Source organism: Caretta caretta, chromosome 1, assembly GCF_965140235.1.
Source record: "Caretta caretta isolate rCarCar2 chromosome 1, rCarCar1.hap1, whole genome shotgun sequence".
In the NCBI taxonomy this organism is placed as follows: Eukaryota; Metazoa; Chordata; order Testudines; family Cheloniidae; genus Caretta; species Caretta caretta.
The window spans coordinates 234658876-234681148 of record NC_134206.1 but is presented as its reverse complement, the minus strand read 5'-3'; positions in this window follow the sequence as shown (position 1 = coordinate 234681148).

Sequence of the window (22273 nt, the reverse complement as noted above, 5' to 3'; positions counted from 1 at the left end):
TGTCTTTATTCATAGCTGGGGGGATCTCCTGCAAGCTATAATGCTGCTTTTCACCTCCAAGTGGTTTTGAGCACTTGCAATTGTCTTTGGTGGTTTTCCATTGCGTATTTTGGGATGTGGCAAGAGTAGACAACATATACTTGCACTATGTCACCAGCTGATATGGGAGGGGTGACAATTCCCTCTTTCTTGAATGGGTCATCACTGAGATACATTACCTCCTGGCAACTAATTTCTACTCCAAGCAAACTTTCAATATATATTCCTTAAATATTATCTGTACACACATCTGACAATGCTTATGAATGTAGACAAACTGTAAGCTTTTTGTATGCACCTTACATGTTACTATTTATGGATAACTATCCTGGAAAACCTGTGTTTGATGTAGTGAGTTTGTCAAATCTGAACTGAGAGTTATTTGCAAAGAACAAGGGAGTCTCTGTGTCACACTTTTGCCATAGATAAATCAGGCTTTCCCTGCTCCATGTCCACACTCTGATGGTAATCCCAGAGAGGGAGGTAATTCAAAATTTAATCATCCCCATCCAATTTGTGACTCTATGTCCCCTTAGTGACCTAGGGTGCCATCAAATATTTTATGCCTTTGTCTTCTCACTTCTGCTTCTTTGGTTTTCTGATACTGAGATGGGGTGTGCACCTCACACCAACCATGACAGCATTAATGGGGGCGTGAGATTCCAATTAGGTCACCTGACATCACTTGAGAGAAGGAGGGCCAGGGTTACTGAAGAGTGAGGCCCTGCTGGGGAAGGATTTCAAGGAAAAAACCTGCACTCAGCCTCATCAGGAACAAGGAGGAAGCCCAGGGGGAGCATAGCACTGAAATCTTGCCCTGGAGGAAGGAGTCTGACACTAGGCTAGGAGGGGTGAAATAGCCATGGGGAGTAGAGTAGGCTCTCGTGGCAAACACAGAACCTGGAAAGAGAAGATAGGGAGGCTTGGTTAGGAAGGAGCCCAGGGAAACAGCAACAGGGATGAGGAGTGAGGACCTGGATTGCTGGTTATAGGATCCCTGGGCTGGAACCCAGCATAGCAAGCAGGCCTGGATTCCCCTTCCAGACACTGGTTTAGTGGCGTACAGTCCCCAGCTGGGACTGAACACAATCTGGAGTTGGCATTGGGACAGGGATCCCACTGGATTTCAGAACCCCAGAACGGGTGGCCTAAATGATGACCTGGCTGGAGAGTCAAGTTGCCAGAAAAAAGACTATTGCAGAGTGAGCAATGAACAGGAAGGGGGCCCCTGACTCAGCAAGAGCTACAGTCCCGGACTGAGATGCAAGGAGACGCATTAGTGGTCTCCCCCACTGCAGTTCCTCAGTGATTTTATAGAAAGTCTTACTGAGGCTGGGGATAACATTGCTTTCTCCCCTTCCTCTCCCAGCTGGTTGATATTTCCGCTTGCTAGATTGCTAGAAACCCTATTTTTATCTCTTCCGCTTAATGATATTCTGACGTTGCTTGTTGCTTGACATATCTGAGCCTCCTGCTGCTTTCTCCCTTCTGCTTTAGTGTGCAGGCCGATGAAATATAATCTCAAAGACCTGGCACTTTGCGTAGCTCCGGGATGTTCAGGGGCTTTTCACCTTCGAGACACAGGGCAATACCGGCACATTCACATTATTTATAGATCACACCAAGATGTCAGGATGGGGTATAAAACGCCTGGGGGAAGTGGCTGGGCAGCTCTCAGGTGGCAAGGATAAGAATTTGACTTTGACATTGTTTGCCATCCCCCATGGAACTGTGTGCATTCTTACCTGCAACAGAGCAGGGGCTGCTCCTAACCTAATCTCACACCGAAGCTCCGTTCTCAGTTACACTGTCCCCTTAACTGAATGGGAGGTGGGCAATGGCAGAACCCTTGGGCTTAGCACAGAGCTTAATGAGAGCAGGGAACCTGGGCTGCGTTTTCAGTGGCAACATTAGGGTTTCTAATTCACTACTGGTGCAGCTCCCAGTGCGATCTGGTTTTGTACAGAGGATCAGTGTTTACTGCTGTGTCACTTAACCCTGGGTCATACAATGGTAAACCTGTTTGATCTCTGCGTATACTGCAATCTCCATCATTGATAGCCTGAGAAGAGTGACGCTGGCAGTGAATTACATCTCCTCATGTTCGTCACGTGGACAAGGTCCTAGAGCACTAGGTCACGAAAGCCTCCAATATTGGAGTGATAAATAAATGAGTAGTTAGGAGCCACTGTTATATAAGGTTGCCTCCAATTACTTTTAGTTGTGGCTTTACTGGTATTTTGGCTCTGGGTGGGCACTGTAGTCACTATATTAATGAAGGACACTGAGGATCTAATTCTCATTTACACTTTAAAGCTCCTTTACACCACTCTGGCAGGGTAAAAGGGCCTTAAAGTAGGAGTAAATTTACATTCATTTTGAGGCCTATCTACATTGCCAAAGTGGTGTAAAGGCGCCTTAATGTAAATAAGAATGAGCCTGCATGTCCCAGAGCTGTCCAACAGAGGCTAAGAATAACCATGCTAAAGTGTACTCTCCATGGACCTCTTGATTTCAAAGTGAGCAGATTTGGATCCTAATAAGGCATTCTTTGCCAGCATAAACTTTGGCAAATGAAGTGTAAAAATATAATTAGAAAGACCAAAAAGAATTTGAAGAACAGCTAGCCAAAGACTCCAAAAATAATAGCAAAAAAAATTTAAATACATCAGAAGCAGAAAGCTGGCTAAACAACCAGTGGGGCCACTGGACAATCGAGATGCTAAAGGAGCACTCAGAAACAATAAGGTCATTGAGGAGAAACTAAATGAATTCTTTGCATCGGTCTTCACTGTTGAGGATGTGAGGGAGATTCCGAAACCTAAGCCATTCTTTTTGGGTGACAGATCTGAGGAACTGTCCCAAATTGAGGTGTCATTAGAGGAGGTTTTGGAACAAATTGATAAACTAAACAGTAATAAGTCTCCAGGACCTGATGGTATTCACCCAAGAGTTCTGAAGGAACTCAAATGTGAAATTGCAGGACTACTAACTGTCATCTGTAACCTATTATTTAAATCAGCTGCTGTACCAAATGACTGGAGGATAGCTAATGTGATGCCAATTTTTAAAAAGGGCTCCAGAGGTGATCCTGGCAACTACAGGTCAGTAAGCCTTACTTCATTATCAGGCAAATTGGTTGAAACTATCATAAGAACAAAATTGTCAGACACATAGATGAACATAATTTGTTGGGAAATAGTCAACATGTTTTTTGTAAAGGGAAATCATGCCTCACCAATCTACTAGAATTCTTTGAGGGGGTCAACAAGCATGTGGACAAAGGAGATCCAGTGGATATAGTGTATTTAGATTTCCAGAAAGCCTTTGACAAGGTCCCTTACCAAAGGCTCTTAAACAAAATAAGCAGTCATGGGATAAGAGGGATGGTTCGCTCATAGATTGGTAACTGGTTAAAAGATAGGAAACAAAGCATAGGAATAAATGGTCAGTTTTCAGAACGGAGAGAGGTAAATAGCAGTGTTCCCCAGGGATCTGTACTGGGCCCAGTCCTATTTAACATATTCATAAATGATCTGGAAAAAGGGGTAAACAGTGGGGTGGCAACATTTGCAGATGATACAAAACTACTCAAGATAGTTAAGTCCCAGGTGGACTGCCAAGAGCTACAAAAGGATCTCACAAAATTGGGTGATTGGGCAACAAAATGGCAGATGAAATTTAATGTTGATAAATGAAAAGTAATGCACACTGGAAAATATAATCCTAACTATACATATACAATGATGGGGTCTAAATTAGCTGTTACCACTCAAGAAAGAGATCTTGGAGTCATTGTGGATAGTTCTCTGGAATCATCCACTCAATGTGCAGCAGCAGTCAAAAAAGTGAACAAAATATTGGGAATCATCAAGAAAGGGATAGATAATAAGACAGAAAATATCATATTGCCTCTATATAAATCCATGTATGCCCTTGAATACTGTATGCAGATGTGGTCACCCCTTCTCAAAAAAGATATATTGGAACTGGAAAAGGTTCAAAAAAAGGCAACAAAAATGATTAGGGGTATAGAACGGCTTCCGTATGAGGAGAGATTAATAAGACTGTGTCAGTGTTCCTTCCCCACTCTGAACTCTAGGGTACAGATGTGTGGACCTCATGAAAAACCCCCCAAGCTTATTTTTACCAGCTTAGGTTAAAATATTAAACAAAACTATTAAAATATTGTATTAAATATTAATTGTATTGTATTAAATATTATATTAAAACAAACTATTTTACCTTTTGTCCCTGGACGTTATTGCTGCCACCACCAAGCGTCTAACAAATATAACAGGGAAAGAGCCCACTTGGAAACGTTTGCCCCCCCCCCAATCCCTCCAAGCCTTACACCTCCTTTCCTGGGGAAGGCTTGATAAAAATCCTCACCAATTTGCATAGGTGAACACACACCCAAACCCTTGGATCTTAGGAACAATGAAAAAGCAATCAGGTTCTCAAAAGAAGAATTTTAATAGAAGAAAAAGTAAAAGAATCACCTCTGTAAAATCAGGATGGTAAATACCTTACAGGGTAATCAGATTCAAAACAAAGAGAATCCGTCTAGGCAAAACCTTAAGTTACAAAAAGCCACAAAATTCCATTCAGCACAGCTTATTTTATCAGCCATTTAAACAAAACAGAATCTAATGCATATCTAACTAGATTGCTTATTAACCCTTTACAGGAGTTCTGACCTGCATTCCTGCTCTGGTCCCGGCAAAAAAAACACACAGACAGAGAGAATCCTTTGTCCCCACCCCTCCAGCTTTGAAAGTATCTTGTCTCCTCATTGGTCATTTTGGTCAGGTGCCATCGAGGTTGTCTTAGCTTCTTAACCCTTACAGGTGAAAGGGTTTTTCCTCTGGCCAGGAGGGATTTAAAGGTGTTTACCCTTCCCTTTATATTTATGACAGACTGGGACTTCTCAGCTTGGAAAAGAGGCAACTAAGGGGGCATATGATAGAGGTCTATAAAATCATGAGTGGTATAGAGAAAGTAAATAAGGAAGTGTTATTTACTCCTTCTCATAATACAAGAACAAGGGGCCACCAAATGAAATTAATAGGTAGCTGGTTTAAAACAAACACAAGAAAGTATTTTTTCACGCAATGCGCAGTCAAACGCTGGAACTCCTTGCCAGAGGGTGTTGTGAAGGCCAATACTATAACTGAGTTCAAAAGGGAGCTAGATAGATTCATGGAAGATAGCCATTGATGGGCCTATTAGCCAGGATGGGCAGGAATGGTGTCCTAGCCTCTGTTTGCCAGAAGCTGGGATTGGGTGACAGGGCATGAATCACTTGATGATAACCTATCTGTTCATTCCCTTTGGCACACCTGCCATTGACCACTGTCAGAGGACAGGATACTGGGCTTGATGGACCTTTGGTCTGACCCACTATGGCCGTTCTTATATTCTTAATTTACCATATTCCACTCAAGAACTCTTTAGACTTATCTCAGGCTCCTTTACCTGGTGCTTATATAATATTATGACCTGACCACAAATGCAGGGTTGTGTCTTGTATTTTTTGTCATGTGTTAATTGATTAAGATATTGTCTGTAGCAGAGCAGGTCAAATTCTCTTCCTCGAATAATGGTCTTATCAAATATAGTACTTAACAATTTTTCTGGCATTATTCAACTAGCTCTACAGCTGCTCAAATAATACAGTAAACAGATCCCTGCACTCATGCAAAGGAGATAGTCTACTCGAGGCTCCTGAATGGCCTATGTCACTTCCTACCCCTGAACATGCCTCTTTGTCACGTTTGCCCAAGACACCATTCAATATCCTCAACGCAGCGTGAAAGCCACCGTACAGGAAAGACCAAACACATGTATATTTACACAGACAGAGACATGGCCACACGTTCGGGATAAATTTAAATCCATGTTTGTACCAGTAGCCAACAGTGGTGAGTGAAAATGTCAGCTTGACTATTGAAGCTGTAAGCAGGTTGCTTCAACCCAGAAAGTGTCTAAATAAATGTATTAACCATTACTTTACAACATGTTGGACTTGGTTCCACACGTTCATGTGTTGCAAATAGCTGCAGTTACTGTGTGACTCCATTTAATGACAATGTGGCTCCTTTAGGTTGTTAGAGATTGAGTGCCACTGATGCAAAGATAATGGTGGGTTTATGAAGGGTAGATTTGATCTTAGGCTGGTTGAAGGTGTCCATTAGCTTTTGCTTACATGTAATCCTGATTCCTGTTGCACAGAATGCTATGCTTACAGGTCGAATTAAAGCAATATGCAATGCAGGACCTATAGATATTAACAATTGCCTTCCCCATGGTCACATCTGTCCTAAAAAAATCCCTTGACTTGGTAATAGTTTTCAAGATCCTCATTTGAAAGATCCTATATAGTTTTGTTAGCAAAGGGTAGGCTGCATACATATATTTGTTACAAACTAGCTGTTCTCAGCACCTATCTTTGATAGCTTTTGCCTCGGCTACAAAAGTCATTGCATATACTTTGGTGGTAGTTTGACCAGGATTACTTTTATTACAGGCTTTTGATTTACCAGAGAAGCTTATGCTGAGCCCTTTCAACAAAAGATTTATGATCAATAGATGAATACTATAAAACTGTCCCCAAATACAGTACAATGACATAATAAAACAAAACTCCACATATTTTCAAAATTCTAGAGTAAAAAAATTGTTTAAAAATCATTTTACAATAGAAATCAATAGAAGCAGCCATATCCCTGGGAAGAGGTCTGATGGCTGAGTCAGTGAGATGGAAACAATCTCTTTCCCAACATGAAAAGCAGCCTGCCTTTTTATCTGAGTCTTTATGAAGCTGATAAAGGTGCTATGCCTTAACTCCTGATTGTTTAATAAACAGTACAGGGTGTGCAACAGTTTAAAGCAGATTCTCCAGAGATGTTTTTAACCCCTGTTTGAGATCACCTTCATTTGCTCTCTTACAAAACCTAAGTTCATAAGGCACCTCTGATACATGGCTAGCAGATTCTGCAATGCTTTATACACCTTTAAAACAACTCTAAAATCATTCAGTATTCATTGTGATTGAAATAGACATACCTGAGCTAGCTTTAGTCTAACTAGTTTGAGTACTGATGCAATGAAACCATGGCAGCATGAGCTAGCCACTTGAGCAATCAGCCAGGATTCCAGGTGGGTTTGCACAGCTTATGCAGAAGTCCATACTGCTGCAAATTCACTTCTTCAGTACCCAAACTAGCTCGATTCAAACTAGCTCAGACAGGTTCATGCATGTTGCAGTCACACCCAGTGACTGCAGCAGAGACATACCCTTTGACAAGAAACCAATCTACTGCCCTCAAAACTATAGTGACATACTAAGTCATGTCTATTCTATATGATACTTATACAGCGCTCATCACTTTAACATTCTAGCAGCAGTGCCAAATCAGAGCCTAAGCAAGATTTTTCTCAGAAAGAACACAACATACAGCATGACACTAGTATATATTATGATCTAGGGCCCAGAGGCTTAAGGAGGCCATGGTTACAGTCACTGCATAAATTGAGGAAAGCATTTACTGAATTCTGGACATATTCCATAGGCAAGACAAGGAGGTGTTATCTATGGACTTAACGTGATGATCAAAAGAGAGAGAGAAGTCCATGGTAACACTGCGGCCTACTGCTGTAAATCTGATCTACAGCCTACTGCCCTTGATCCCATTGACATTAATGGGGATTCCACCAAGGATGAAGGGCAAGATAGTCCCTGAATGTTTAACTTAAGTCAAGGGAACAGTCAAATCAGCCTGAATAGATAATAAGCAAAGTAAAGAGATCTTCAAGGGTCTCAGCAATGGCAAGTCAGTTTTAGCGTAGCCTCATTTTTACAAAGATTCAGGTCATCCAGGACTGAACTTCACTTAAGCTGGACAAGAACATCCATAAAAGGCTGGCTCACGACAATTGGTGAAGAATGCAGGCATGAAGCCCTATGTCTGACACAAGGTCCTGAGACAGAAACAAATTCTGCTCCAGTCCATTGAGAAGGGACTTCCCCTGAGATAGCCCACGAGCACTGGCGTAAGTGGATGGCAGAGTGGTAATAGCAGCAGGCCAATCAGCAACAGCAATCCCAGCAGCAGATGTTGTAGCTGTGGACCTCCCAGCAGCAGTCCCGATTAGTGCAGTAGCAACATCTGCTAAAGGAGAGTATGTACCAGCAGCAAGAACTCTAAAGAGGCTTTCTGCAGCAGTTAAGACCTCTGGCCTCTGCCCAGGGAGATCCCATAGAGTCCCATACACCAGGAGGAACTTGCCATCCCTGCCAGTGAAATTAACTAAGATTGTGACATTCTGGAGGCATTCCTCACCACCTTTGAGAGTGTATCACTGGCCTCTCAATGGCCTCCGGAGCACTGGGCATTAGTTTTTAGCTCCGTACCTGATGGACCAGGCCCAGATGGTCTTCTATAATCTTGATCCAAGCAGGCTAGAGATTACATCTGAGCGAAGACCACTATTCTAGATTACCTGGATATCAGCAGCTAGACACACTGGCAGCACTTTATAACTGAGATGTACCCTAAGGGGAATGCCCCACGGAGGAAATACCATGTGCCAGCAGGATTGTGGGGTACCAGTAGATGAGTTCTTATTACCCCCAACTGTGGGTTATATCAACATGATACTGCTTCTCTTTCTCCAGCACGAAGTGGGGGTACCATCCCCGGCACTGGGGAGTCTGCTGCCTTCCCATTCATGAATGTCACTTGTTCATAGGCATGCTCAGACTTCCATGCTGCTTTTGTATGAAGTTCCCCTCCCTTCAGTAGGGCCTCGAGGTCCACCACAGTGACCAGCCATTCCTGCATCTCTCTGGCCAGCCCTGGTCACTGGAATGTCCCTCATGGAGTCCCTCTGGCCTGCTAGGTCTATGGTGTCCACAGGCGGGGCCTGTCACAGGGCTCAGCTGTCGTAGTGTTCAGTTTATTGATTTGCCAAAAGGAGGGCCAATCTTGGTCCATTATCATCAGGTACAGTACTTTGTCTACGAGTGCTACTGTAATTGAGTCAGTGTGAGTCCCAACTGTCAGTTCCAGTCATCTACGTGTATATGCTGCAAGCAAACATTTTCCTCCAGGGTGATTATCTTACCTGCTAGGGTGGCTTGTATCACCATTTGGCTACACACCGAATCTAAAAGCCCCAGTACTACTTTCCCTTGGGCTCAAACTGGGATTGTCAACCTTGGGGAGTCCTCCTAGGGGCCCTCTCCTTGGCTGAGCATCCCTCTGTGTATTTGCATTCTGCCATTGGCCACTCTTCCCTCATGTGCCCCTGTTGCCCACGGGAGTAGCAGGTTAGTGAACTCCTGCAGGCTCCTTCCTGGCAGGGAGCAGGTTTCAATTATGAGGGGGAACCTGTGTCTGAGCTCAAGGATGCCAGCCCAGTTGTTTACATCACTGGGTGTTTATCTGGGTGATATCTCACCTGAGCTCAGCCCCATGAGTTGGTGAGGTCTTTGCCTCTCCCTGTGGGTAGCTCAGGTTGCTGGAGTGGGATTTCTACATGTTTTCCATCGCGCCCTGGGTCAGCATGTGCTGAAAGGCAGATGGTGCCATCAGTGGCCCTAGTTGGTGAGTGGGCAGAGGCCACGCATGCCCCATTTCTAGTGACCTATCAGCTATGAGAACATTCTCCACCAGCTGCCCCATTTCCAACAATGACTTAGGGGGATGCCTTAGCACCCACTCCTGGCCCTTTGCTGGCAGTATGAGTACAAATAGCTCTGCTAGGACCAACTTTGGGACTTAGGCCCTAGAGCACTCTACTGGGTGAAACCACCTTCAGCAAAGCTCTTTTAATCATTGTACCACCACTCCGGGAGCATGAGAAGACTGCAGAGCAGGTATTGGCTCACTTTTTTTGACTGAGTGTGCACCATGAGGTTAGGGGCTATTGCTCTTTCCGTCCTGAGTGTCAGTATGTGGCAGCTAAGAATGTCCTGAAGGCCTTCATGGTCCCAATACAATTAGTGGAAACCCCATTTGAAATAATAAGGATACACTTGGTGGGGCCTTTAGAAAAGAGCTCCTTGGGAAACCACCGTATGCTTATAGTGGTGGACTACACTGCTCACTACCTGAAGCCAGCCCCTTGCATTCAGCTAAGATGGCAGAGAATGCTCCTGAGCTTATGAGACTCTTTGCCCAGGTAGAGTTCCTGCTGCAAATACTGACTGATCAAGTCTCCAACTTCATCTCGCAGGCAATGTATGAGCTATGCTTGCTCCTTAATATCAAGGGCCTGATAACACTGGTTATCCGCAAATGTACAGCCTTGTAGAAACATTTAACAAGACATTGAAAGAAATGTTGACGTGGTTTGTCAGGACTGAACCTAGGCGCTAGGATCAACTCATCCCACTGCTGCTATTTGCCATGCAAAAGGTGAAACCCAAGCCTCTACTGCATTCTTTCCTTTAACTTTCTCTATGGATACCAGCCCCAGGGAATGTTGGATGCATTGTGAGAAGGTTGGGAGAAGCAAGATACAAACATGCTGGATTCAAGCCAATACATTATTGGACTATAGGAGCATCTTCAGAAGTTGAGCATTTTCTCAAAAAAGAACCGCATCTGGGGTCCTGGTCCCCATGGCGGACTGCACAGTCTGATTTTTGCCTCAACTTTCGTAAGGTCAATTCCATCCCGAAGTTTGATGCTTATACAATGCCAAGGATGGATGAGCTTTTAGGTCCCGTGCAATACCTCAGCATGACTGACCTTACAAAAGATCTCTCTGTCTCCATCCTCCCAGTAGAAAACCACGTTCTTGACCCCTTTGGCCACTTCCGTTGTAAAACCACGCCATGGTTCAGCCTTCAGCTAACAGCAGCAACTTTCTAGCACCTGATGAATTGACTCCTCAGACCCCACCAGCAATGTGCTGCAGCGTACCTTGATGATGTAATCTATAGCCACATGTGGAAAGACCGTCTGTGTCACCTAACAGTGGTACTGACATCCCTACAGGAGGCCAGCCTAACAGCTAACCAGGCCAAGTCTAAGTTGGCCATGACAGAAGTGACTTATTTAGGGTATTGGGTAGGAGGAGGCTTCATGAAACTGATGTTAAAGTCCATGTATTAAACTCCTGCCCTACATGCTGGACCAGAAGACCGATATGCCACTTCCTGGGCCTGGCAGGATATTATCACTGGTTCATCCCCAACTTCACATTGGTCAGGAAAGCCATGATCAATCTACTAAAAGGCAAAGATACGAAAAATGATTGGTGGGACCACCAGCACAATGAAGAGTTTAATACCCCAAAGACGGGGCTGGGCCAGGCACCAGTCCTTGCCAACCTGGACTTCTCCCAGGAGTTCATTCTTTATATGGAAGCCTCGCACATTGGCCAAGCAGCGATCTCACAGGACTTTGAGTGCAAAGAGCAGCCTATCCTCTATTTAATCAGAAAGTTGCTCCCCAAGGGGACAGCATATTCTATTATTGAGAAGGAAGCTTTGGCTATCAAGCGGGCAGTGGACTCTCTCCGGTATTTCCTGTTGCATAGTCCCATTTCCCTAGTCACAAACTACATGCCCTTGTGGTGGCTACATTCTATGAAGGACTCAAATCTCCAGATTATGTACTGGTATCTAGCACCCTAGCCCACTAGAGTCTGGGTGCAGCAACGAGCATGGAAAGAACATACAAATGCAGTCCTCTCCCCTCCCCCCCACCCCCCAAGGAGATTGGGATTGCAGAGATGCTCAAGCAAGAAACATGCTCTGTCTTGAGGTGGATGGTCTTCAGGTGGATGGTACGTGAGGGGACACACCCCTACCCCATGGATAGAAAGGCTGACAAGCATTCCTGTGCTCAGACAGCACCAGTTAGGAATATCTGGAGAAAGGGAGCTTAAAAAGGTGAAACTTGCCACACGGGGGGGGGGGGGGTATCTCCCAGGAGGAGCAGCAAGAGGAGCCCAGCCTGAGGCAATAGCTAGCCTTTCCTTTTCTGCTCCCTTGTATGGGGATAGAGTGACACTACCACCCTGATATGGATGAGGGGCTCTGGAGGGCTGCTCCCGCCCAGCAGCTTGTGACAGGACTTGGGGACCACAGCCAGGGACTAGAAGTGATTGGACCCAGGAGTGAGCTGAACTCCTGCTGGGAACAGAAAGATGGCCCAGGAGTAAGGGGCTCCTGTAGGGGACACAGGGGCAAGAAAATCAGAGAGACTATAGCTGAGCCCAGGCTGAGGGTTGGCCCACAACACAGTGAAGCTGAAGATATTTGTAAAACATTTGCCATTGCTTAGGGAGGACAACAGAATAACTATGCTGTAACATTCTTCTAGCAGAATTATGAACAGTTCATTTCTAGTATGAATCATGCTTTTCCTACAGGGACAAAGCATGGAAGCCTTTATAAGAGTCCTACCTGAACAGAAGTAGCATTGGGAGCTTGATATCAGTGAGGCAGAATACATAGGAGTTTGTCTAACTGTTTGGATTTTTAAACAAGAAACATTCAAAGCAATTACAGTTAATGTCTATGTTCAGAAAATAGTGAAAGCATGTTATAGGGACGAGCAAAGAAAACATTTCGACATTATAGATTGAAGCAAAAGATTCTCAATTTTCAGTCTCTGCAGTGTTAGACCTTGTTTTCTTCTTTGCTGGCCTCACTGCCTTGCAGGTCTGGATTTGGATTTTTCTTTCTCGTGGCTGCTTGGGCACATTCAAGCCCCTGTCTTTCTCGGCTGTCAGCCATGTCTCCGCTGTGAGCAGCGTCCTTGGGCTGGGGCCAGCGTCTTATCTTCGCCCTGAGCTAGCTCCAGGGTTGAGTTAACTCATTCTCAGCTCTTTTCTTCTTTTTCCCCCCTTCTCGGCCTCTTGTAACCTACAAAGGAAACTTTTACTCCTCACTCACACCTTTTACCCTTCCCAACATACTTTGCAATGCTTGCAACCATATTAGCCACATACAATGTTGATTTTTCCTCCCCGGGAACTCGCTGAGGGAGGGGGCCCTTGGGATGTGACAGTCCCCCCCTTGACCCCGAATCAACATTTTATTGGGAGGGGTCACCACTTAGGTTTTTATCCTCCCTCTGGTACGGTAGCAAGGGTTACTGTTGGCCTTTTACATAAACAGCAATATAGCAGGGCAGGAATAATTGCATATACGATAATGACTTTAGGTTTTATTAGTTGCATAGCATAACACGTCCCCCAATTGGCATAGATGCCCCACCCGAGTGGCGGTGGCAAATACAGCTTGTTTTTGGTTAAAGGTGTGCTGTAACACCGTGAAGGAGGAAGCATTAGTTTGGAACACAGAAAGCCACTTTTAGGTGTGCGCCAGTGGGAGAAACACATTGTGTGTTATTCATGAAAAATGAAACACAACATAGTTAGAAACATTAACAGTTTGTTGCAGAACGGCGGGGCAATGCACTGAAAAATTTTGCGTTTCTGATTTTAACAGCAAATTAAAAGGCACCCTGGGGTTGGTGGTTTTTTAAACACACACCGAAGTATTGGTAAACAGACGTGTTGCGGTGGGGGCATATTTCGATGCCTCCCCTTCCCAACAGATGTGTTGACCCACCTTATAAAAGCAGCCTGGCACTGCCTTTTTTGTACACACCATTTCGGGGGGCTCCATAGGCCGGAGCTGCCAGGTGTTGCCTTTTGCAATTTATATGTGCTGATAGCTTGGGGGTGCAGTTAGCACATACCATTTAGCCATGTTATTTGAGGGAGCCACCTCCCACACATCGCGATGGGCCACCCAGTTTTAAAGGCAGCCCTTTCAGAGACCTGGTTGAATTTTTATGGCTGGGGCCCACACTTTTTTTACGGGACTGAAGGCCGAGAAGGAGCAGGCTAGGCCTGTGCACTTTTAATTAGTAAGCCTTTAGAAATGGCAAAAAGGCCATTGTTTTGGGGGGATTTTGGAGTGGGGATGAATTTTGGGGGGCCAGATTTTATGGAGCACATTTTTTTGTATGCTACGGACTTGTTGGGTTAAGTATCGTTGGAGTTGGGAGCACACAGAATTTTATGCTAGTTGATTTTCGGCCTTAATTATGGTTTTAATTAGCACACACTGCAGTCTCCTTAGGCAGGGGCCGTATTCACAGAGCCGAATGCACCAGGACAGTGCATTCTGCATGAGGGAGAGGGTCCGGGGGTCTCTGCGGGGAACTGTGACTGTCCTCCATCGTGAGGCAGGCCGGGCAGCTCGGTATCCTTTGCTGCCTCGTCCCGTCCCCCGCTCCTGTCCCCCCGGCTGCGAGCCTAGGCTACCGCAGCATCTGCTGCATACAAAGCTTGGAGTGTGTCAGCAAGGGGGTGTGGGTGTTCTTCTGGGGTTCCGTGGGTGGGTGTTGTGGCTGGGCCCCAAGTCAGGCATAGGGGCACCAGTTTAATAATATTGCGTAGGGCCCCATAAATCCCAAAGACAAAACTCTGACATTCCTGAAATCAAAATGTTTTGGTTTCGTTTGTTGAACTGATCCAAAACACTTCATTTCAAGCCTGAGCAACATTAAATTTCATTTCCCTATTGTGGGTGCATAGCCTCATGGGTGTGGAAATTCATGAGTCTGATGACCCCATTCTCCCCTTTGGGGTAAGCTCCCTGGCCCGATTGCATTTCATGATGAACCCAGAGTCATGTGACACCCATGATGCACCAGTTTGGTCAGAAGGGATTCTGTGTTGCATTTCAGAAGATGTATTCTCCAGGGAGTCTGTCCCACAAGAGAGACTTGGGCCCTGAACTGTAACACCCATGAGTCAATGTGCTGATAGGGAAATGCACTTTGATGCTTTGCTGAATTGATTTGAAACAAAACACTTCAGGTCAGCTACACAAAACAAAATATTTAGATTTGGACTGAAATGACTTGAAAACAATATATTTTGTTTCCATTTTCTAAATAGAAAATCAAATTTTCAGCAAAATTGAAACATACATTTTGTGAAAACTGCACTTTCCATTAGGAAAAAAAAAATTATGGTAGAAAATTTCCAACCAGCTTTAATGAACAGGCTTGGATAATTAATTTCAAGAGTCACATTAATGTGATCAAATTTAAATTAGATTTAGGGTCAGAAATAACTGATTTGCAAAGTGAATTCTAAGGAGATAATCCCTAACTCTAAACTGGAGCAGTCCAGGGTAGTGCTCCATAGCCCACGGGGAAGAATAAATTCAATTCAAAGTCCATATTAACAGAACAGGCAATGAGTGTGTTTGACATCTTTATTGTGAATGAGGCCACTACAAGTAACCTCCTAGACTGAACCATAGCCATTGGGATGGGGCTTACATAACTGATAATGGGACTGTGTTCTTCTGCTGTCATGCGAGCTAAAGGAGAATTCCTGTACCTGTGAGACTATAGTTGTTTGTATAGCCACTGGGCCCAGCCCCTAGAGGGATACATAATCTCACACACTAGACCACTGTATTACAATGCCACACACATAAAATCTTCATTCTCACTGATGTTGGGACACAGAAGTAGTAACAGTGATAACAAATATTTATATTATGGTAGCACCAAAGGCCCCAATCGGGATGGTCCTCCCATGGTGCTGGATGTTGCACAAACTTAAGAAAGACAGTCCTTGCTGTGAATGTTTACAATGTAAAGACACAAACAGATGAAGGGTATGGAATGGGGATACAACATACAAACAAGTAAATAAGGTGAGAATTGATATATCATAGCCTTACTATTCACTGCTCAAGCATTTACAGGATGCAGATAAAAAGGGGTCTCTGGATAATAGAAAGCAAAGTAAAAAGTACATTTTAAAAATAAATTCAAAGTAAACTAAGCCCAAAGACGGAGATTCAGAACTACACTTTACTGAAACAAGAGGAAGAGCAGCCTTCCATAGGCTTCTGTTTGCTTAGAACACCCTCCTTTTTGTAGATTAATCAAAGTAGAAGCCTCACCTAAACAAGCAAGAGGATGAAGTACAAACACAAGCAATGAGGGAAGATGAATAATTTACCTCCAGAAAAGTTTGCTCAGAGGTGAGGGGAAATTTTGTTGTTCCTTTCAAATGAACAGAATTATCCATTCTTTCAGTAATGTTTTCTTTCTGTATCAAATAACAACACATTTTTCTTTGGAGAGTTTTAAAAAGCAATCATCTTTGGGCACAGATCAAGCATGGAAAAAATATAGCCCAACAGGTGAATATGTCAGAAAGTTATGGGCATCAAAAAAGGTGTATGTTTATATATTGGAAACTGGTTTTCAACCTTAGCTAAAGCATATCCAACCAGCTCTCTCTAAAATACCGCACAAAGCTATCACGACCCACAGGTTTCACCTTAAGCTTACGAACTGCACTTTTACTCTACATTTTTTAAAAAGAAATATTTTTCTTCTTTTGAAGTTTCTTGATTGTAGCTCCCAGTCCTGTGATCCTATCTTAGACAACTGCAGAGCCAACAACATTCCTAGATTAATTAAAGAGAAAATGTCCTCCTATTTGGTAGCTTCCATCTGTCATGGACATTTAAAAATACTGTTTTTTACATTAAGCCTCCTGGCACCCACAGCAAGTGTTTGGCAGTACTTCTGTTTAACTTCATACTATTCATCCCCAGTTTTTGTTTCCTGGGGCAGGACTTCGAGCCTAAAGGGCAGCAGGAGAAATTGTGCTAAAAATACTACACATAGGCCCCAGGTCTGCAACTGACTCTGCACCCACTGAAACTTGTGAGCCCCACCAAAATAATGAAATCAATGGGGCTATAGGCATCCATGCAGACCCAGCTACAGAACTGGGGCCTAAATGTGGAATACGTTTGAATGTTTCAGTCACTGGATTGTTGTAGGGTTTTAGACATGCTGTGACAGAATTACCACGCCCTGAGGCTACCGGGTCCTGTGACCCCTATTTTAAATGGAAGAAGTTCATGTACCTATTCGATCAGACTGGAGGGAAATAATGAACATTGCGTTGTCATGTGGCCCTGTCTCAGCTACCTGAAGTTTACTTTGGCAATCAAGAGGGCAACAAGCAAATATAAATACAATATGCATATTTTAATATGTCATCACTAACACACACACACACACACACAGAACAGATATTACTAAAATAATAAATCTCTAGTCTAACATATAAATAAGATAGCAAAATAAATCATGGCTTAGTGTTCCAACCGTGCAAACATAAAGCATGAAATATTGACTTTTAATAAAGGAAATGTAATGGCTATGGAAAGGGCTAAAACTTGATAGTCCTGGAGCCACAGAAGAGGTAGAGCATGGGCAGCAGCAGTGCAAGGATCCGAGATATCTCCCCCTCCTCTTGTGTTTCAAATGTGTTCTGGAGGGACCTCCTGTTGATATACTTAGCTTGTAAGTTCCTTGGGGCAGAGACTGTCTTTTTGTTCTGAGAACAGCACTTAGCAACGGGGTCCCTGGTCCATGACTAGGGTTCCTAGGTGCTATGATAATACAAATAATAATTAATAATAACAATTACAGATTCATTTGATCTCCATGTTAATTCAGGATGGAATTTTCACAAGTGTCTGTGAGGTGCAAAGTTCCCTCTCACTCCTTATTGTTTGCTATGCACCAGCCCGGGAAGGAATTCAACCTTATAACATTGGTAATAGAGCTGGTAGAAAAATAGAGGAGGTTTTATGGAAAATATCAATGAAAATACAAAACACCAACAACAAAATCCACATTTTTATCTAAATTTTCCAGATAATTTAAATTCAGCCCTCAAACCAAAGTGTTTCTGGTTTTGGCCCAAATATTTCAGATGTTTTTCAAAAACAAAAAACAGAAAACTTTTTTTCACAGAAAGCACTTTTCAGAAAACCAATTTCCACAGAATGACAGTTTTGATGGAAAAATTTTGACCCAGCCCTACTGGCTAAAAATCCAAACAGCCTCCAACTTTCTCTCTCTCCTATCCCCCAATAGCAATCATTGTTTTCTCAAATAGACCAAAGCGCCAAACCTGTCTGTCTCCCCTTCATACCCTTCCCAAGTCATAAAGAGTATGAGAATAATAGAATCATAGAACATTAGGATTGGAAGAGACCTCAGAAGATCATCTAGTCCAATCCCCTGCTCAAAGCAGGACCAACACCAACTAAATCATCCCAGCCAAGGCTTTGTCAAGCGAGGCCTTAAAAACCTCTAAGGATAGAGATTCCACCACCTCCCTAGGTAACCCATTCCAGTGCTTCACCACCCTCCTAGTGAAATAGTGTTTCCTAATATCCAACCTAGACCTGCCCCACTGCAACTTGAGACCATTGCTTCTTGTTCTATCATCTGCCATCACTGAGAACAGCCTAGCTCCATCCTCTTTGGAACCCCCCTTCAGGTAATTGAAGGCTGCTATCAAATCCCCCCTCACTCTTCTCTTCTGCAGACTAAATAACCCCAGTTCCCTGAGCCTCTCCTCTTAAGCCATGTGCCCCAGCCCCCTAATCATTTTCATTGCCCTCCGCTGGACTCTCTCCAATTTGTCCACATCCCTTCTGTAGTGGGGGGACCAAAACTGGACGCAATACTCCAGGTGTGGCCTCACCGGTGCCGCTTAGAGGGGAATGATCACTTCCCTTGATCTGCTGGGAATGCTCCTATTAATATAGCCCAATATGCCATTGGCCTTCTTGGCAACAAGGGCACACTGCTGACTTATATCCAGCTTCTCGTCCACTGTAATCCCCAGGTCCTTTTCTGCAGAACTGCTGTTTAGCTGGTCCCCAGCCTGTAGCGGTGCATGGGATTCTTCCTTCCTAAGCATAGAACTCTGCACTTGTCCTTGTTGAACCTCATCAGATTGCTTTTGGCTCAATCCTCCAATTTGTCTAGGTCATTCTGGACCCTATCCCTACCCTCTGTCATATCTACCTCTCCCCCCAGTTTAGTGTCATCTGCAAACTTGCTGAGGGTGCAATTAATCCCATCATCCAGATCATTAATAAAGATGTTGAACAAAACCGGCCCCTAGCCTGACTCCTGGAGCACTCCGCTTGATATCGGCTGCCAACTAGACATGGAGCCCTTGATCACTACCCGTGGAGCCCGACAATCTAGCCAGCTTTCTATCCACCTTATAGTCCGTTCATCCAATCCATACTTTTTTAACTTGCTGGCATTATTTTATATGAGTTTATCCACATTATATAACTAATAAAAAAGCATTGAATGGTGAAGACACACACATTCTGTACTGGCCTTTCAAATTTGTCCTGTTGGTTACACTTTCCGTGTTTATTTTATATTTGCCTGAAGTTTTATTCTCTATCATTTCTTCTTTTCCTGTGTTGGGTTGTGGCTCAATGGAGACAATTCAAACAGGAAGTATTCTGGGGGGCAGGAAGTGCCCCTTTAGCTTCCTGAGAAATTCTCCTCTTAAGGAGGAGTTTGCAATTAAGCTAAGTGAGGGCTGGATAAGTTTGGACAGGGGCTATTTCTGATAGGCCACAGAAGCCAGGAACTATCACCCCAAAACTTAAAGACCCTGATTGACTAGAAACCAGATAAACACTGCACTTTCTGTACAGGACGATAGCCAGACACCAAAGAGTCAGGAAATAGCCAATCAGAAGAGGATTTGGGGGTTTATGAAAGCTAATCCTTCTCATCTGTATAATATAGCTATTACATTGTATTCACATGTCATACTATATCTGATGTGGACATTTTAACACATATAGGTGTAACCCGTCAGCAGCAAGACGGTCTGGGTTCAATTCTCTAAGGGTTCTTCTGAAAACTTAAGCAACAGCAGCCTGCATCCAGAAACTGGGCAAACTATATATAAACCACCCTGAGTGCCCTTGAGAGGCAATACTTCCCCACTTGCAAGCGTTAAGTCCAGAGGGTTTAAAAGAAAGAGAACTTTATTAGGGAGGTGGGCAAAGTGGGGAAAGTAGAATAAACTTGGGAAAGCCAGCAATTAGTAAATTAACAATACCTAATAGATAAGACTCCCACCCCACAGGGTGTCTTAATGATAGTCTCCATCCTCCTCTTACAGCTGTAACTGGTTAATACATTCTAGACACTTTCCTCCTCCCCAGGTTCCCCACTCACAGTTTGTTGTCCAGGGTGGGTGGAGTTCAAGGACTCTGGCAGATCAGTCTCCAGCCCCTAAGGGAAGACTCGCTTGGGCTGCTCCAGGACCTAACCCAGCTGATGTGATTTCAGCTTTGATTGATTGTTAGGGAAGCCTACACTAGCGTTCCTCGACTAGGCTGCTGATCTCTGCAATTTCAGCCCAGGCCACCTTAGTACCACTCACTGTTTGGAAACTGCCTCTGTACTGCATCTTTGAACAGAGTACAGTGGGGTTTATAACCCTTTACAAAGTCCTTACTACCACAAAGTCACTCCTAGTAAAACACAGAAGTCTCTCTCTAGCACTGTCCAGGCTCCTTTACCCAACAAAGCCTGAACTATGGTCTCAGTCAGGGTGAACCCAGGTACAATTGGTGTAGTTCTGTCTTTTCATTTTCCAATAGAGATAATAGCATTTCCTTGCCTCCAAACTCAAAACTTTGCTGAATTTTAACCAAATGCACCCAAACTGTGACAGAACTGAAATGTAAATGAGGCTTGATCCATTCAGTCATTTCCCCTTGCTCACCAACAGATGCCAGAAGAGAGCTCCCTCCCTATGGAGCACCTGTCCGCCTGAAGTCTTAAAGCAGCTCTGGGCTGCTCTTCTCCCTTTTCACCAACAGGTGTCAATAGTTAGCTCCCTACAAAGGGCTTATATAGTTTTTTCACTTTGGAACTCAAAGTCTGCTCTGAAAAGCAACTAGTTACATGTAGGTTTCAGCGTAGCAGCCGTGTTAGTCTGAAGGATGACCCATCACTCTCACAGATCTTGGGAGACAGGCCAGTCCTTGCTTAAGGACAGCTCCCCAACCTGAAGCAAATACTCACCAGCAACCACACACCACACAACAAAAACACTAACCCAGGAACCTATCCTTGCAACAAAGCCCATTGCCAACTGTGTCCACATATCCATTCAGGGGACACCATCATAGGGCCTAATCACATCAGCCACACTATCAGAGTCTTGTTCACCTGCACATCTACCAATGTGATATATGCCATCATGTGCCAGCAATGCCCCTCTGCCATGTACATTGGTCAAACTGGACAGTCTCTACATAAAAGAATAAATGGACACAAATCAGACGTCAAGAATTATACCATTCAAAAACCAGTCGGAGAACACTTCAATCTCTTTGGTCACTCGATTACAGACCTAAAAGTGGCAATTCTTCAACAAAAAAACTTCAAAACCAGATTCCGACGAGAGACTGCTGAATTGGAATTAATTTGCAAACTGGATACAATTAACTTAGGCTTGAATAGAGACTGGGAGTGGATGGGTCATTACACAAAGTAAAACTATTTCCCCTTGTTTATTTTCCCCCCTACTGTTCTTGTCAACTGCTGGAAATGGCTCACCTTGATTATAACTACAAAAGGTTCCCCCGCCCCCGCTCTCCTGCTGGTAATAGCTCACTTTACCTGATCACTCTGGTTACAGTTTGTATGGAAACACCCATTGTTTCATGTTCTCTGTGTATATAAAATCTCCCCACTGTATTTTCCACTGCATGCATCTGATGAAGTGAGCTGTAGCTCACGAAAGCTTATGCTCAAATAAATTTGTTAGTCTCTAAGGTGCCACAAGTCCTCCTTTTCTTTTTGTAGTTACATGTAGTATTATGGGGCTGCACTTTTATTGTGTTTTACTGATTTTCATATCAAACATGCTGAGTTCACAAGTATACAAAGATTTATTTTTCAAACTTCTATCCTGGCAAACTCAGCCTGAGCACTAAGGTGCAGATCCACAAAGTATTTCGTTTCTTAACGTTCACTGGTTTTAGGAGATCTGGGCCTATGTGTTTTGTCAGACAGCGTGATGATTTAAAAACAAAGCATCCTTTTCATGCATCAGTAATTAAAGTTTTGTAGGAAAAAAATTAGGTCCTCCATCATGAAAAACTTGCTTCAGTGGGTTTTCACAGGTGTAGTAGAGTGGAGCTCAGTCAAAATTCTGTTGCTGATACGGAAGAACAATTAAAATTCAACTAGCTCTCTCTTAGCTATTGTAAAACAGCTGGCTGTTTTACAATAAGAATTTGAGCTCCAGTTTTGCATTTCGTCTACCTTAGCTGCACCGAGTTGAATTTGGCCGCTTGTGTTAT